This window comes from Pleurodeles waltl, chromosome 11, assembly GCF_031143425.1.
Source record: "Pleurodeles waltl isolate 20211129_DDA chromosome 11, aPleWal1.hap1.20221129, whole genome shotgun sequence".
NCBI classification, from domain to species: Eukaryota; Metazoa; Chordata; class Amphibia; order Caudata; family Salamandridae; genus Pleurodeles; species Pleurodeles waltl.
The window spans coordinates 791,436,166-791,455,077 of record NC_090450.1 but is presented as its reverse complement, the minus strand read 5'-3'; positions in this window follow the sequence as shown (position 1 = coordinate 791,455,077).

Genomic DNA, 18,912 nt, shown 5'->3' with positions numbered 1-18,912 from the left:
GGGAGAATGAGAGGAGACTGCATGGGTGATCTGTGATCGGGAGGTTGGTAGGCTGTCTGCCTCAGCACTCTACAGTGGTCGATCATCTGACTTAAGTTTGGACTCTATCATTTTGAGGTATGTCTGCCAGTCTGGCAATATGCTAGTTGTATGTTGGATGAAACCTCTCTCTGTTAGTGCGTAGTGTTCTATCAGGGGTGCTGTTTGTGAATCAATCAGCCACAGCCTGATCGGGGGGAACAGTGGATTTCCATAACTTAGCTATTCTATGTTTTGCCAGCACCAGTGCTAGATCTGTGAATTTATTGATAGGCTTCAGTGCCACCGATCTAGTGGTGATGCCCAGTAGGCAGTGTGATTTGTCCTTTTGGATAGGGGTGCCCAAAATGTCAGTCAAGAGGCCCATGACCTCATCCTATTAGGAGGAGAGAGTCCGGCAGTCCCACACCATATGAATAAAGTCAGCTGATGTGGCATGGCATCGGGGGCAGGAGTCAGGTATCCCTGGGTGCATATGCAATATTTGTTTAAGGGTCAGATAAGTATGATGTAGGTAATTAAAGTGTGTGTATTTATGTCTGGTATTCATTGAGATTATTTTCGGCACACTCAGACATTGTACCTGTCATTTATCTGTTAATTTTGTCTTGAGTGCCATGTCCTAATAGGCTCGGAGTTGGTGTAAAGGGGTACCCTTTCTGAATTTACAGCGGAGTACAGTTGTGTAACTGCTTTGGGGATTGTACCTGCAATACCAGGGAGGGTTCCGGCTCATTGTGTTTTTCCTCTATATCATATGTAGGATCTGGGCAAGTGTAGCAAAGAGTCGATTGGAACCTCGTGGGATTCTTTAATCTTCAATCAGGGTGTCTAAGGTACTGAGGATCTTGTCAAAGAATAAGTCTTCCCAAGTAGTTAGCCCAGTTCGGGCCCATGCCATTGCATTAGGGCATCCCTGTAAGTCCCTACTCTCCGGGAGTGCCCATAGGGAAAGTGTCAAGAAGTATGGAGGGTGATTGTGCATGCCAGTGACATACTTAGTCCAACATGATTTAGCTACTCTCGTCAGAGCATTCCCACTAGCTCCCAGGCCCTCTACACCCGGCCCCAGGAGCCACTGCAATATTTGATCAGTTGTGAGTCCCCGGCGCTTGTGTCCCATTTGTGTGGTGTTGTGATTTGTGAGCCACCGCATGGGTCACTGGAGTTAGGTAGCAGCGTAATAATACTCATAATTCGGGACACAAAGCCCACCCCCGTCGATTGGGGAGTATAATTTAGTTATTGCTACCCTGCATCTGTTAGTGTCCCAGATCAGTGCAGTGAGGAGGGTGCAGAGGTCAGCAAAGATTTTCACTGGTAGTGTTACCGGTAAGGCCGAGATGAAGTAGAGTACCCTGGGAAGGATGAGAATTTTTGGATTTATAACCACTCTGCCCATTGGAGAAAGTGGAAGGAATAACCAGAAGGGTAGAGAGGCTCTGGTATTACTAACAGCCTTACCTATGTTACCCTCTATAAGGTCTGGGGGCGAGTGGATACACCCGTACTCCCAAGTTTTTATGAAGTCTAACTCACAGGGGATTGGAGCATGTGGCAGGCCCCTCGTCTGTGTGTCAGTCAATGCTGTCATGAGGAACTGGTGAGATTTATTCCAGTTTACTCAGAGGCCAGATGCCTCTCCAAAATGCTGCAGGAGGTCTAGAAAGTGAGGGAGAACGTTGCGGTCATTTTTGAGATATATAAGGGCATCATCTGCGTTCAATGATATAATGTGCCAACAACCATCGGCGTATATTCCTCATTCCAGAGCCCGTGCTCGGAGTGTACAGGCTAAAGTTTCTATAGCCAATGTGAAGATGATTGGTGACAATGGACATCCCTCTTGAGTGCTGCATTCTATTATGAATGGGTCTGATATGATGCGCCCGGTTCTGACACATGCTTGTGGGGAACTATAGAGTGTTTTGATTCATTGCGTAAACACGAGTCCGAATCCCATCTACTCGAGTACCGCTTGGTGGTACGGTCACCCATGTCTATCAAATGCTTTTTCTATGTCTAGTGAGGCAACCCAGAGACCTGTTCCTGCAAGTCTCGCCCAGTTCATCAGCATAAATAAGTGGCAGAGATTCAGGAAAGTGTTTTGCCCCGGGATAAACCCATTCTTGTTGTGATACACCAATTGTTGGGTTACAGGCATCAATGGGTTAGCCAGGACCTTCCCCAAGATCTTGCAATCAGTACTGAGCAGGAAGAGAGGGCAATAACAGCCCAATAGGAGTGGGATTAGGTCTGGTTTGGGAAGGACTACCAAACCAGCTTCTTGGAGTGATGACGGTAACATGCAATTGGCGTATGCCTCAGAGTAGACCTTTAGTAGGAAAAGCATGAGAGTGTGGCGATATGCAGAATAAAATTCAGCTGGTCAACAGTCTGTCTCCGGTGTCTTGACCCCTCACCAGTTGTTGGATCGCCTCAGTTATTTTGTCAGTTAAAAGGGGTGCATCAAGGGTCTCTCTCTATGCGTTGCCTGTAGGAAGGAGAGCTGTATCATGTCTAGAAATGCAGTGAGTGGGATAGTGCTTACTCTTGGTGGAACAGAATAGAGGGTAGTGCAATAGGTCAGAAATGCCCTCCTGGGTGTTGAGGATGGTTCCCTTTGTGTCCCATATGGCCGTGGTTGGCATCTTGGGGACTTTGGATTTGAGGAGCCATGCTAAGAGCCTACCGGCCTTATCCCCCTCAACATGTTTTCCATTTTGGTATTCCCTGTAATATAGTTGACAGAGGCCTTCCAGAGTCACTTTGTGGGTCAATCGTGTGGCAGCAAGTGAAGCCGCCACTGTCTGGTCGGTAAGTGGCTTACATCCCAGGCTGCGCAGGTCAGACTCCAGTGTGTCCAACTCTCTGCATAGTGTTCTTCGAGGGCCGTATACTGTGTTAATTGCGTGGCCTCGCAGAACTACTTTAAAGGTGTCCCACTCCACACCGGGCCCGACGCCGTGCCCTTGTTGTCTTTAAAGTATGTTGTGATTTGGGTGGACATTGCTTCTTGAAACAGTGTGTCCTGGGGAGAGCATCTATTGTGAGCCTCCAGATGGGTATGCAAGGGCGAAGTTGCCCCAATTTCATGTGTAAGAGTAGTGGGCAGTGATCCGAGGCACTGCACCCCAAGTATTCTGCACCAGTGATTCCTGACAGTGCATCCGCATTAAAATAAAATGTGTCTATCCTGGTGTGGGTGTCGTTTATAGGAGTGTAGAATTAATATTCACTCTCTGTAAGCTCTGACACATATCTGTGATCTGCATGTGTGTTGCCCAACTCATCAGTTGTTGTGAGAGTGCTATGGACTGTGCTCCTGTAAAGGATGGGCGATAACGGTCTGCCATAGTGTCAGGTACGCAGTTGAAGTCCCCAACCCCCCAGTAACTAGGAGCATTTAAGTTCAGAATTATTTTTTTGATAAACAAGTTTTTATTGTTTTTGGGAAGAAGGAAAGAAAGGAAAAAGAAAAATAATAAAAGAAAGTGCAGAGCAGATAAAATTTACAATGCAGTGTAGCAATGCAGTAAATTCCAACATCGGCCCACCATTATCAGTAATATTGGGGCGGTAGTCTGGGCCAGAAGGTAAGCCACAGTTTAGATCCTGTTACAACAATCATATTTGTGTTCTTACCCCGCTCTATGGCATCATGTCCACCCATCTTCCCCATATTTTCTCAAATTTCCGGGGGCAGCCTCTGGATTCATACACCAATTTCTCTTGGTTTGCACGCCAGTCAACTCCCCTTATCCACTTTTGGAGTGATGGGCCTTTGGAGGAGAACCAGGCCGCAGCTATGTCTCTTTTGGTGACCAGCGTGGCTGTGGCGGCCAAGGCTCATTTTGCCCGTGATACTCCCATCTCCTCCATCACCCCTAGCAGGACCAATTTTGCGGATCTCTGTACCTCTTGTCCCAGGGCCTTCCCCAAATCTTGGAGCTCTTTGCCCCAATAGGACTGTATCACTTGATAGGTCCAAACCATGTGGAAGAAATTAACAGGCTCACTCGAGCATTGTGGGCATTGGGCGGAGGGGCAGAGACCCGCTTGGTGTAATCTGGATGGTGTCAGGTATGCGCCATGTAAGTCATAGAATTGCACTGTACGGAGTCTAACCGACACTGCCAATACCTTGGGTGCCATCATAGCCTCCTTCCATTCCGTCTCTTCCAGGGCCCGACCCATGACTCCCACCTGGTTCTAACAAAGTCCAGGTCCCCGGGAGCATTGTTAAATAGCATTTTATAGATTGGAGAGACACCTTTCCCTCCCAGGTTCCCCATGAGTAGTTTGGCCTCAAGTGGGTTAAATTCTGGCAAGGGAACCGTGGCTGGTAAATGGACCCTCAAGGCATGTCTAAGCTGGAGATATCTGAAGAACTGTGTCTGGGTTAGTTGGAAATCTACCTGTAGGTCTTGAAATGATTTCATAGCTTCTCCTTTCCATACATCTCCCACCGCAGAGATGCCTAACAGATCCCATTCTGTGAACCCCTCCAGCGCTGCAGTTGCGCTTAACCACTTCCCTCTCCACAATGGGGTCCGGTGGGTGATGACGGTATTCCAGCGGGTGTGTCTTAATGCAGCACGCCACGCCACAAAAACCACCCTGGTTATCTCTGCCATATCTCGGGGGAGAGGTTTACCATACCTCACATCTAAGGTATGCGGGAATCCCAGGAGCTCCAATTCTACCCGATAGGCCGGGTCTCCCCATCCCTCGTTGAACCAATCGTGAATCACTATTAGCTAGGTGGCTAGATAATACAGGTAGGGATCCGAGGTGCCCAGACCCCTGTCGTATGTCCCTCTTCGGCAATGTTGAGTCGCTACTCGATGTCTGGCACCCTTCCAGAGGAACAGCCCTGTGGCGCTTTCAAGAGCTCTAAACCAGGAGCGGGGGATAGGGAGGGGAAAATTCTGAAAGGTATATAGGAGCCTTGGCAGGATCATCATCTTGTATAGGGCTACTCGGCCCATTACATTTAGCGGCAGAGTTTGCCATCTCTGCAGGGCTGTTTTAACGCGTGCTAACAACAGCGACAGGTTTTTGGCCCACATCAGTTCAGGAAGAAGGGACACCCAGATTCCTAGTTATTTGAATCTGCGTAGCGGTATTGTATCCTGCCAGTCAAAGCAGTCACGCGAACCTGCCAGTAGGATCAGTATCGATTTGGTAGGGTTAATTTTTAGTCCTGACGCTTGCTCATAGCGCCGTAAAAAGGTCACGACTACGCGGGCCCATTATGGTGGGCTCCTCCATGTACAACAGGATGTCATCAGCGTATAGCGCTATCCTATCCTCTTGGGAGTGACCCCAGTTCCAGCAGCGATATACCGGGTCTGTCCTAATCATCTGGGCCAGAGGCTCAATGGCCAGAGTAAACAGAAGGGGGGACAAGGGGCATCCTTGCCGTGTGCCCCGGTGATCCTCAAAAGTTGGGGACAGGGTCGCGGGCTGTAGGATTGGCGTATAGTGCTTGAACCAGGCGACAGAACCTCGGACCCAGGCCCACGCGCCGAAGCACCAAAAAGAGAAACCCCCAGTCAACAGAATCAAAGGCCTTTTCTAAGTTGATGAGTAAAAGGGCAAGGTCTCGGTGCAGCCGGCGACGTTCAGCCAGAGCCACGTGTAGCTGACGGATACAGTGCCGGGTACTGCGAGTGGTCATGGATCCACATTGGTCTGGGTGGATCAGTTGCGGCAGAACCCTCTTGAGACGGGTGGCGAGAATAGAGGCAAAGATTTTAATTTCGGTGTTAAGCAACGATATCGGTCTATAGTCTGCACAGTACAGCGAGGGGGGTTGAGTTTTGGGGAGTACTACAATGGTGGCGGCGTCTAACTCTGGGGGGAAGGTTCCACTATTTTCCACTTCTGTAAAGAGTTTTAATAAATGTGGGGTTAAGTCATCCCTGAAAGTTTTGTAGTATTCTGAGGGGAACCTGTCAGGTCCCGGCGTTTTCCCGGTACCTCGTGCCGACGTGGCTGCCCCTACCTCCTCTGCGCTAATGGGTTCGTCCAAGATTCGTATCTCCACCGCTGGCAGTTGCAGGAGGGGGACCTCGTCCAACAGTTGGCGGGCATATCCCAAATCGACTAGCGCAGACGCTTGATATAGTGTTTGGTAGTACCTGGCATAGGCATTCGCTATTTCTGTGTGTTTCATAACAAGGCCACCCTCCCCATGATAAATTTCAGGGACAATCCTGGAGGCAAGATGGCGAGATACCAACCAATATAGCATTTTCCCTGTTTTGTCCCTCCACCCATAGATTTTCACCGTGGTTGCCCTCCTCAGGGGTTTCGCCGCCTCCAAGGATTGATCTTTGATTTCCTCACGGATTAGGTGGAGTTGTCGCATTGCCCTTTCACTTGGGTTTGTTTCATTTTCATTCTCCAGGTCCGTCGCCCGAAGCTCCAGCTGTTCGATACGTTGGGCTCGCTCGCGTTCTTGGTTTCGTATCAAGTTCCTTGCTGCACCCCGCAGCACCGCTTTACTCGCCGCCCACAGAGCACCCACGGAGGCCACCGACCCCTTGTTCAGTTCAAAGTACTCTCGCTGTGCTTGTCGCTGCTGCTCAGTGTAGTTCCTGTCTTTGAGGTACCACGCGTTTAATCACCACATAGGACGAGACTGAGACCGAGCGGGACCCACGACAAACCGAAGTGGGGCTTGGTCAGAAATTTCCCTGGCAAATATTTCAATGTGGGAGAGGGCTGTGCAGTCCATGCTCGGGAGTAGCACCAGGTCATTTCTGGAGTGCGAGCCATGAGCTGCTGAAGAGTGGGTGAACTGTCGCCGTCTTGGGTGCCATACCGGCCAAGCATCACAGAGCCCCGTCACAGAGAACCACCCAGTGAGACCCACCGCTGCTGCGTGTCTATATACGGAGAGCGAACCAGCTACATCCACGGCCGGATCTAGAGTTGCGTTGAAGTCACCGCCCACCATAGTGAGCCCAGGTGGTAGATCTAAAAGTAACTTGGTGAGGTCCTCGAGGGTTCTACGAACCAGTGGAGGAGGAGCATAAACAATGACCATGTTAATTGAGGTTCCCTCAACTTTGCTGGTGATGGCTACATAGCGTCCCTGTCGGTCCCTCAACACCTGGATGTGTGTCATGGGAAATGTCCGTGTAGGAGTATGGCCACCCCCGCGATCTGCGTGTGAACCCGGCATGGTACACCCTGTCAAAACCCCTATGGATCAAGAAGGGGCAGTTGTCTCCCAAGAGATGTGTCTCCTGCAGCAGGAGTACCTCCCGTCGATATTGGTGTATGAATGCAAACACTGCGGTACGTTTAATCTTGTCCAGGAAGCCATTAACATTCCATGAGTTGACTCATGTCTGGTTCATGGGGGGTGGGTGTTTGGAAAGTTCCCATAGTAGCTACCAAGACTCTCTATTGCTGGGTCGGGGGATCTTGGAGAGCCCTCATATGCTCCCTGTCGCTGTGGGGGCACGTGTCCCTATGGTGTCGGTGGAATCCCTACATTCTTTGCTCTGTGCACTAAATAAGAAACACAAATATTGCAATAACCTAAAAATGGTAACAACGGCCTTTAGAACCAGGCCAGAACTCCCTCGCCCCCCAACTCCCACCCCACCCCATACTTCCCCCAGAAGTATCTGTCACTATATATATAGCACCTCACTTCTGGAACTAGTGAGGTGAACCGTCAACTGATAGGGTAGCAGTGGTGGTGGTGGACCCCTCCATATTGTCGGATCAAGTACAGAAGCACAGTAAACGGTAATGGATTGAGCTTGGCATAGTCCCCATCAGCCCAGCAGATTGTTTCTTCCTTGGAGATTTCACATTGGTGAGATCACAATACCGGACTACGGGACAAGTCTGTGTCCTCCAGGGACCCTGATTGGGCCTGCTTCTCACTCCGTGGGTCGCGGTCCCTCTGGGCGTCCTCAGAGGCATCCCTTGGTTGTGGGCTCAGCGGCTCCTCGGCTCCGTTCGGTGGGTCTTCGAAGATGAGTCGGAGTGGGATCCGCGTGGCATCCTGCACCGCCGCGAGCGTGTGCAATGGCGTCAGTCGGGCTGTTGTCCCCTCTGGTGACTCGATAGTGCCTCCCACAGGGGACCAGACCCTTACCTGTAGGAACCCAGAGGAATTTCCTCTGTCAGCCAGGTCCATGCCGTGGCCGTCTTATTTTTGTAAACCACACGGAGTCCATTGCTCTCGTTTTCTGTTTCACCTTGGTGAATGATCAATGCTGTTGTTGTACTTCTCGCGTGTAGTCAGGGAAGAGGAGGACCTTCACTCCGCTGCAGAAGAGGTCTCCCTTCGAGCGTGCCTCCTGCAGCACCACGTCTCTGTCCTTAAAGTTGAAGAGACGAAGTATCACTGATCTGGGCGGGGAGCCAGGCAGAGGTTTCGATTGCAGGGCCCTGTGGGCTCGTTCGATCTCAACCATGGCGTGAGGCGATCCGACGGCATCCAAGAGCGGAACCGATCCTCCAGGTACCTGGCCAGAGATGATTCTTCTGTGTTTTCAGGAAGGCCCACCACACGAAGGTTGTTATGCCTAGACCTGTTTTCGGCATCTTCAGCTCTCCTGTGTAGCTCTGACGTGCGGGCGGTCAGGGCAGAGACCTGAGCCTTGAGAGCAGTCACGTCATCTTCCACCGTGGAGATCCTAGATTTGTCATCTTCCGTGATTCGGGCTGTGGTGTTGCGAAGGTCTTGCCGGACCAGGGCCATGTCCACCCTAACCTCTCCTATCTTGGATTCACCGGCCACCTGGGACGCCTGGATCGCCTGGTTCCAGTCGCGTATTCAGGAGGGAGAGGAAGGGCCGATTTTCACCACCATGCCAGGAGCCACAATTCCGGTCTGGGCGTTTTTCTCCAGCAAGGCAGGGAGAGGGGAGGGATATGGGAGAGGACCCCCCTCCGCCCCCAACACAGGTCCTCCAGTCCTGTACCCCGGTGGCCACCTCCGCCCACGGCTCACCTCTGTGCAGCTCTTCTCAAATTTGGTCACCAGCAGGGCATGATTCCCTTTTAATTGTGGGGGGGCCTGCGGGCGTGTGTTAGACCTGCAGCGCCCCAGGCCTCTTCTTGCTGTGGATCGCGGCGCCCGTTCATGGTCTGGCTCCAGGGCCCGAGCAGTCGTGGGGTGTTTTCTCGCCCGCTTCTGGGCTATGGGTCGGCCCTATCCTCTTTCTCTTGCCCCTTTCATCTCGGGAGGGAAGGGGAGGCCTCACACGAGGGCAGCAGGTCTCGGCCTGCCTTGGGCGGACCAGGATATGGCCCGTCGTCAGCAGTGTAGCGCGCCGCTCTTCACTACCCTGAAGCCGAGCGCCACTCCACACCGAGGCGCTGCAGCAGGACCCGCAAGCACACACAAGCCGCCGCGGCGTCCCCGGTTTCCAGCAGCCCGTGCCACGGCTTTACCTGCCGTCCGCCATCTTGATCGCGGGCGGCCGCCACAGTTCAGTTATCGGCACTCGGGCCGAGTGGTCCGGAGACTTTGTTTTCTTTTCCCTGGGGAGGCAGCAGAGCCCCGGGGGTCAGTCTGTGGCGCCGAAGGGGATGGATTGCATTCTTTGCAGGAGGCGGATGACAGAGGGGTCCAGAGCACCACGAAAGTGCAACCACCATCTTGACACCTCGGCCACGCCCCTTAAGTTCTGAATTAATGCTGGTGTGAGGGCTTACAGGAAATTACTTTGGTTAGTGTTTGGAGCATACAAGGAGATCCACGCAATGGGGAGACCATCTAGTACCCCTTCTAGTATTGCATATTTCCCTTCTGAGTCCACCTTAGTGTGAGTGATATGCAGGAGTGTGCTGATGCCACCCAGAAGAGAACCCCTCTGGCATATCATAAGTATGTGATGCCTATCAAGTGGCCCCTCCACCGTTTATGCAAGCTTTGGAGGTCAGGTGTTGTGAGGTGCATTTTCTTCAAGACAGCTATTGGTATACATCGCCTGTGGAGATACTTTAGTATATTTCACCATTCTCCATATGTTCCAGGTCAGTAACCAATATTGTGCGCCTGATCTAGTCCCTACAGTGGCCATGTTGGTATTTTGTCTAGTGTGGCTGATGTAGTGCTCCCTCCCAGTCATGTCGGCTCACTGTCATCTTCAATAGTCACTGCACACAACATGCCTGATTCCAGTATGAACAAATGAACAGAAACTGAAAGAGTAACACAACCCCTTAACTTAAATACCCCTTCCCGGGCTAGTGCGCCAACGGGCGCCCAGCTATTTGCACTCAACTGCTGTATGGTATAAACCAAATAGGGTAACAGATGAGCTATGACATCAAGTTGTCAATGCAAGGGTGGGCTGCTGTTGTAATCTCAGTATATAACCGAGTAGGTCATGCAATACCAAGCCTACCTCGTTCAGTCTGCAAAGACTCTCCATCTCAAGTGTGGCATTTGCGGTCTGTTCCAGGTGATTTTAACTTGGATAATTGTCAAGCGACAGAGCACGGTCTCCATCAGTGTCTGAGAGAGGCTCAGTGTGTCCTCATCCTGGTGGCCTGACAGGGAATCAGGATGAGGGGCAGTGCTCAACCCCCCTAGGTTTGCCCGTATCTGTTCTTTAGCTGCTTGTTCTTTGGTGGGGCCCAGTTGAGGGAGCGCCCGCGGGGCCTGAGTCACTTCTGTGTGATCCAACTTCTGGAGGCAGTTGGCGTCTCTGGCGATGTCAGAGCTATGCCTTTGGATTCTAACCAGTTCCCAAACCCCTCCGGTGGTGCTGCAGAATGTGGTGGTGTCTTTGTGTGTGATCTGCAGTTTGGCAGAGAATTGCAGTGCGTATTTGTTGCTGTGATCTTGTAGGCATCTCTTGACCTATAGGAAGGATGAGCAGCAGCGTTGCACATCAGTAGTATAGTCCAGAAAAATATTAAATTGGCACTTATCCTCCACCCACGGACCCTTAGAGAGGGTAACCTGCAAATATATGGTCCCTGTAACTCAAGAGCTTGGCTACTACCGGGAATCTAGGGGCACCAGGGGGGAGAAAGCCTACCAGGCACCCTATGTACCAGTTCCATGGAAAAGAAGGTTGAGTACTTGCCTTGTAGGATAGTCGAAGTGAATCATTTCACAAGGTAGAGCTCCTCACAGGGACCCTCAACCCCCTTAGGAAGACCCACTATCTGGACGTTATTCCGTCTGGACCTGCCTTCTTGGTTGTCAATATGTTTTTGTAGGTAGTCTACCTCTTCTTGGAGGGCTTTGATTCAGGTTATGCCTTCCGTCACTGTTGGCCTGAGGAATGCCAGTGTTGGCTCCACTGTCAACACGTACTCTTTCAGTTTGCTATGGTCATCTCACAATGAGCCAATGTCAGCCATCAGGTCATCGTTTTTGGGCTCCATTGTTGCTTTAACGTCCAATACTGCAGAGAGGATCTCGTCGAAAGTCTGGAATTGGGTGGCCAAAGATGACTCTACAGAGCCACTTATGGTGGATAAGACCGTACCTGACTCCAGGCACGGTTTTGCGATTATCAGGCCCGCCTGTGCCTTCTCATTCTTCATGCGGACAATGGTCGGGTCCTTCGTCAGCGCCAAATGGGTGCACAATGTAGGCAGGTGTAAGGTGCTGTGTAAGGTCCTGTCGTTAGGACAGATCGTGGTTGTTGTACATTCATGGTTGCACAGCAGGGATCAATTTGCAGTCTATGTAAGCACTAGCATTCATAGCTCCTGGCACCTATGGCAGTGCTGTGGTATGGCAATCCCAGGCCACCTCCCCAGGCTCTGTATGTTATGGAGTGTCTGGTAAGGGCTGGGCCAACACTCGCCGTCTCTGTCTCTGGACCGGGCCCGTTACCTTAAGTATGTGGTTACTCAGAGGTATGCCCTTTCGCTATGATGATCAGTCATTATCTGTTTTGACAATGTGTGAGGATGCATGCCAGTGCCCCCGTAATCACCAGGGCAGTGTCACAGTCTCTGAGTGACTGGCCCTTAAGAAGTATAGCGACCCAGAGAAGATATAAGCTGTTCCTTGGAGCTATTAAGCCATGGCACCGCTTCCCCTCCCTTGCACCTGGGCCAGGCCAGCCATCTGCCTACTTTTTCATAATGTCTGTGGTGAAATGGGTCTGTTTTGTGTAGGTTGCCACTGGTGTCCTAGATTGGGGGTACATAGCAGTAGGGGAGATTGTCCCCGGCAGGCCTACTGGCGGCCTCCTCCAGGCCCTACCAGGGCAGTTCCTCACACTGAGGAGGGTGCCCACAGTTGGCAGTAGGCCCAAGGAGGGAGGGCCCGCCACAGTTCTCATGGTGTTCCGCCCAGTTTTGGCTCATTAGGTAGGCCCTGGTGAGCGGGTGTGGCCTGCAGGGAGGTGCGCAGACTGGAGAGCACTGGCGCTCCATCAAGCAATGAATGACGCTCCCTGCTGTGGTTGGAATACCAGGCAGGAGGAGGGATGAGCCCTTCTGTCTCCTCGTGGAGTCCCCTGCCACAGTGATCTTGTCAGCTCTCTGCCCTGCGCGGATGTCAGGGCCTCTCTGTGCGGGTTGCCATGGATGACTGTGTGGTGACGTGGGACCGCTGTGGAGGTTGTCTTGTCTTTCGAGAGCCTTGAAGGATCCTGGCGCGTATCGGACGCATGGTGTTTGGACGGTAGGATGGGGTTGTGCCCGTTTTTCTTTCTTTTGTAGTGCTGTGTGCTGGACTGCAGGGGAGTGCTGTCACTCAGTCACCTGCTCATTCGGTTTATTGCCTTGCTGAGGTCCCCATGACCTCTTGCCTGGGTGCCACTGTTTCAGTGCGATGTGGTTGGCTTTCATGTCACTGTAGCCTTCCAGGTATCATTTAGACATCCGGGGTCACGTTATCGCGGATGTCTCTGGCGCTATAGTCAAGGGTACGTCGGTGTTCCTATGATTATCGAACATCCTTTACCTCCCATAGTTTACCGGCATCACCTTGTAGCCTTTGTTCCCCACGCTAATCGGGGCTTCCTTTGCAGACTGTGGCCCTGTTACTTTGCTTTTTCCACACCTGGGACATTGGTCTTTTGCGTGTCTGTTGCTTTGATGCTGGCGGATGGTTAGGGGTGTTTTGTTCTGCCACTGGCTGGGTGACTTTTGGTGGTGCTCCCCAGTGTTCGGATCTCCATCGCTCACACTGGCAGTTGTGGATTCTGGTCAGTTGAGTCTGATGTCCTTTCCCTACTGGGTTGTTTTTGGATACATGGATGTTTCTTTCTTTCCTTCGTGGGGAAAGTGTTTGTGTTACTTCTTTCCGGTTCTTGACGTTTCTTCCCACGGTTTCAGTGTTGCCCCTCCTGGACGGCCTGCGTCCTCGCTTTGCTTTTGGTGGGTGCTCCTTTTGGCAGCATGTATCCTGCTTTTGGATTGATACAGTGATGGTTCATGTGGCCACTGTGCTAGGATGGCATGCAAATTCATGTAACCTTCCCTGCTGGAATGCCATAGACTGAGGGTGCTGCTGTGCAATTGTGTGCCTTCCCTTGCTCTGAGCACAGTGGTGCGGTTGTGACAGTCCTTTCTCGCCTCCAATGTCTTGATGAGGACAAGCATTTCGACTTTGGATGGGACTCTACTGGTAGTCTGTAGCCTGGGGATTCGGGCCCCCACTCCTCGCACTGTGGCCTGTATGTTTCTGTCTCCTCTCTCACTACGTGTTGTGGGGTATCTTACTGGGGTCTTCTTTGGTCCTTTCCCTTCTGTGCGGGTGTTGGTTGTCTGTTCCCTGCTTTTCAGGGGCACATACTGGCACCGGCTGTTGCCTCATTGGATGTTCCTGTCCCCCAAGGCTCTCTCTGCTGCCACTTTTGTCCCGTTCACCTCTGGGTTGGGACTGGTACTGCTGGGCTGCTGGTTTTGTCCACTTATCTTTCTCAGCGGCTTTAATGCTCTACTTGGTGCTGGTCTTTGTTTTACTGGCTGTGGTCTTTTGGGGGTTGCTGTGGTGTGCTCTGCTCTGTTGGCTGCTGTGGTGGCGTCTGCAGGATTGCTGCAGCTATTTAGTTGGCCGACTTCCTTCTTCCTTGGGGCTCTGGCTGAGGTCAGGTGTTTTTTTTTTTGGGGGCTACTTGGTTGGCAATTCAGTGGGTTCGTACCTTGAAGCTGCTTCTGGTGTGGGTCGGGAGCTCTTAGTGGGAGGGACCCTGCATTGTTCTCTGGGCCCTTTCCTGCATGTTTGCTTGCCTTGCCCTTTTGGAGGTGTGGCTGGTCATTGGATCCGGGTCATTGTGACCTGTGGCTATGCTGTGGTCTTTGTTCCTGTTCCCCCTTCCGTGGCTGTGTCCTGTCTCCGGTTTGGGGGGCTGTGGGCATGTGGTTGGCCTTTTGGTTATCCTTTGGTGAGTTTATGGGCATTTGAGGCCTTGTGAGTGCTGCCTGTTTCTGGTCTTGTGTTTGGGGATCCTTTCCTCAAGTTTTTGTGTCTGTTGGTGTCTGGGGTGTTTTTGTTAGACCTGCTTGGTGCCGGGGTCGGTCCCTTGGGGCGTGCCATGCTATTCCACGCCTGATTTGGGATGGTAGGCATTGTTCCACTCTGACTTTCCTTTAGGTCTGGGTATTGTTTCCGCATGCGGGTCTCTGGCCTATCTGACCGTGCCTTTTCACTATCCATTTCTGTGGGTTCTCCGGCCTTTCTGGATTGGGTTCTTCCCTGTGACCTCGACTTGTGTTTTAATGCTAGGCTTTCGTTTGTTCCCTGGGGCTGTTCTCTATTCAGCTGGAGTTCCAGCTGGAGTGCCAGCTGCAGGGCTTTGTCATTGCCTTCTGGGTCTGTTTTGACCTTTCCACCTTTCCTTTAGGTCCAGCCATTAATAGTGCTGGACTGTTAGTGGGTTTCAGTGTTTTTTGTTTTTCCCCATGCCGGCACTGGGTGCCTTTCTTTCACTTCTGGCATGTTGGGGGAGTGGTCTGGTAGGGGGTCTTCCCTTGGCCTATCTCCCTTCTTCTTTCTGGCTCTTTCTCTGGATGGTCTGATGCATGCCTTTGCTCCTGGTATGGTCCGCCCTTTCTCTGATTGGGCTTGGCAGTTCCTGTTGGTGACCTTTTCGTCCATTTGCTTGGTGGCTTTTGGCCCTTCATTCTTGGTTTCGGTGGACCTCTATGGTGATTGTGTTGCAAAGGTTCTCTATGGTTAGGTTTTGTGGGGCTCCGCCTTGGATTTCACCATAGTTTTTTGGTTTTCCCTTGTTCAGCTTACTGAGTGGAACAATCTGGATTTGGTTAATAAGGAAGGCGAGAGAGGGAGAGGAGGTAATGCATCCATTACTTACGGTAATGGCATTACTCCTAGTCCTACTTCCTCGCCTTCCTTCTAGTTCATTCCCACCCTCCAGTACACACCAACTGAGTGTTTGGGTTGGCTTGTTTACATACAGGATGAGGACGGGGGTGGAGGGAGTTTTCATTTGGAGGAGGGAGGGGTCTATCGGAGGCAAGGGGCCACATTGGTTAAGAAGGAATGCGAGGAAGTAGCACTAGGAGTAATGCCATTAACGGTAAGTAATGGACGCATTAGACCATAACTTAATTCTGGTCCATGAACCTCATGTAACTGAGCTATCAGTTTCAAAAGACCCCTTGGGCATTTCTATTTCACCATTTTTCCCCACAGAAGGGATCTGTTCATGACATCATGTGGTTCTCAACATTTGTGATGCTCTTGCTGGGATTAGAGTTTACATATAATTTTTCTTAAGTCTCTTTGGATTGATGATTCGCTTTCCAGATAGGTCCTCGTTAGTAGTTATATAAACATTGGCATTTGTACTTAACATTTCAAAGTGGATACGGTTTGCCAGTTCTGATTAATGATAATTTTAAAATGATTGGTTCTGGTTACAGAATGTGGTAATAGAATCGATTGTTTTTTGCCTTCTTTACTCATTTTTTATGAGATTTTCTTGCAGACCATGCCTTTAAACACGAGTTCTTTAGTAGTTTCTTTGGATTTCCCTTTTAATTTAATTTGCTATTGAATTCCTCGGAATGTTTGCAATAATGTTACTTATTTGTGCAATTCCTACAAATTCGTAAGAAATTGACCACAAGGGAGCTAATCACCAATATGACTACTTGGATAAGAGCTCTCATGTCATAGGAAGCAATTACTATTAGTAGGTTTCCTAAAAAATAAAGCGAAGTGTGCCGTTTTTAGTATTCGTATTATTCAACTTTTTTAGCTAGTGTTCTTGGATTTATAGATTTCCATTTGAGAAATACAGCAAAATATTGGGTATACTTTTTTAAAAACATAAAAATATCTATGCAATGTTCATTATATCTTGTGTTTGCTATGAGATAATGATGTAGGGTTTGCACAAAACTGTAGCCCTGAATGGTCCAAAAAATAAAAATGCATAGATTGTACAGGTGCACATCGAGACCAAAGAAGTTCCTGTGCTTGAACAACTAATCCCGAACTCTGAAAATAATTCCAGCACAGAGGTGCGCAAACACGCGAGGAGTGAAAGAGTTAAAACCTAAACCTAAACCTAAGAAACGAAAACACCAACTTTGGGATACTGATTTAAAAGACACCATCCTCAGGAAGGTCACTTCCATTGTTTACTCTTTGCTCACCCTCAGAATGCATACGTGCCTGCGGTAAAATCCAAATTCACATTTTCACCATTGTTTCCTATTAAAGGGGCTTTTTTGTTAGGAAACTGGACCAATTTAAAAATGATTAAAAGTAATGTTACCCACATCCGTTGAAATCTGTTTCCAATTTCACAAAAGATGGCTAGCCATTTAGGTCTACAGTAGGATAAGTCACTGTTTTGTTAGACTTTATTCAGCAAAGAAGAAATAGGTAAGAAACATCTCCGAGGCGCCATACATTCGTACTGCTGCCTGATTGATGAATAAATATGTAAACAAAGACAGCAGATAATGACATAAAGACTATCTAGTTTGGCCACTTCCTTCCTGCTCTTCTGCTCTTAACAAATAGACCATTCTGGCTTCTTCCTTCTTAGTAATACTGTTCCCTACTACTGCAGCAGGTATTTTTCACTCATTTCCTGATGTACTATTTTTGTCTTTACAGTGTCAGATATGTGAGGTCCATTAAAGTCATTTGTGTCTTACCCACAAAATGGAGGGCCAAAATGCAGAAGCAGCATGCAGGATGCTTTCAAGTCATTGAGGTGTAGTGCTCGGAGCAAAAGGAGTTTCACTGCAGCGAGGCAGGCTTGAGCAAAAGCAATAAAGGAAAACTCTGCTTTGCTCTTAAGCTGGATTACCTTCAGTGGAAAACAGAATGACCATATTCACATGTCCCAGCTCTCTGGTAGTTCAGGCTAGCACTTTGCTTTTACAGGTTTAGCTCTGATGCAGTGTAGCTTGAATTGCCTTACATACAATACTACGCTGTGTAAAAATTGGAATCATTCTAATCTAAAACATTTCTGGCCTCACCTTTTGGCAGTGATTAACTTGTAATAATATAAGGGCCGGACCCCATATTGAGAGGCAGGGCTCAGTGCCCCTGCTCCCGGGACTCCACCCATCTCTGCATTACCTGCATAGTCAGCAGGCTGGAAGAGCAGCAGGAAAGGAAACAGCCTGAACCATGACTCTTTAACAACGATTATATTGTTCACGAAAGCGTAACCACGCCTGCATGAATAATGACTCTCTTTATCTCTGCCTTAACCACGCATGTGCTGAACAACACACACGCGTTCAGGTAAGTGGGACTGGGGCAAGGGGCGGGTAGTTTTAGTTTTTTGGGGTGGGGTGGAGGGTCGGGTAGTTTTAGTTTTAGGGGCGGGTGGGGGTAGTTTTAGTTTGAGGGGTAGGGGTCCAGGTAGTTTTAGTTTTTTAGGGGCGGGGAGTGGGTGGGGGGTTGGGGTAGTTTTGTTTCAGGGGTGGGGGGTCGAGGGGTCGCATGCTGGAACCAAGCATGCTGTGCCACACATGCCTTTACAATGAAAAATCATTATAAAGGCATTCGTAGTTAAGGCATTCGTGGTAACAAAGCGGTCGTTGTTCCGACCGCGTTGTTCAGGCATACATGGTTCCAGCATGCGTTGTTCCATCGTATATTCCAGCAGGAAGGCTAGGATGGATAAAGAGCAGTAGTCCTCTTTTCATTTTCAGTGTGTTTCATGGAAATATAAGAAGTACTGCCAAGAAACAATGGCACTGTACTTAAACGTGCAACGAAAATTGATTGTTGATTGAAAATAAAACAGTCAAAAACCGAACAAACTCGTTTGCAAACAAGCGATGACTGTCAAGTAAACACATGGTATCACAACGGAAGCACATGAAATATTACAAACACAGCAAAATGATGATTAGGTAGCATGCCCCCGAATAACCAGATGAGCAAAGGCTATGTAAATGCAAAAAGCCCGCAGTCCCAATCCACAACCCAAACAGGAAGCATAAAGATGGACTAAAGTGATGTGGACAACCGTCTGGAAGAGCAGCGCCTCAGAGACACGCAACTCTGCCTGACACACATACCCGAAAAAGAAACCAGGAGATAGACAAGCACTCAAATGAAAAGGAGGATCCAGTAATTTACAATGTTTAGCGATTTATGGACTTGTAATTTCTGCACAGCATTGCTTAATCAAGAGCATCATCAAAAGCATAATGTACATGACGACACCGTTTGTCAGACTCCAAAATACACCACCTCATGCAATACCACTCGCAATATGAGTGTCCCTGCCAAACGTTGAAATATGTGGACATAGGGATTTTACTATCAGCCGCCTGCAAGGCAGCAGGGGATGTCACTCACAACTGTACTCAAATTCCATATGATATGATACTAACCCTTCATCGTACAAAAAGAATCTCACAAGCCTACGGAGACTTCTACAACTTAAATGGCTGCACCCTTTTTAAAATAAA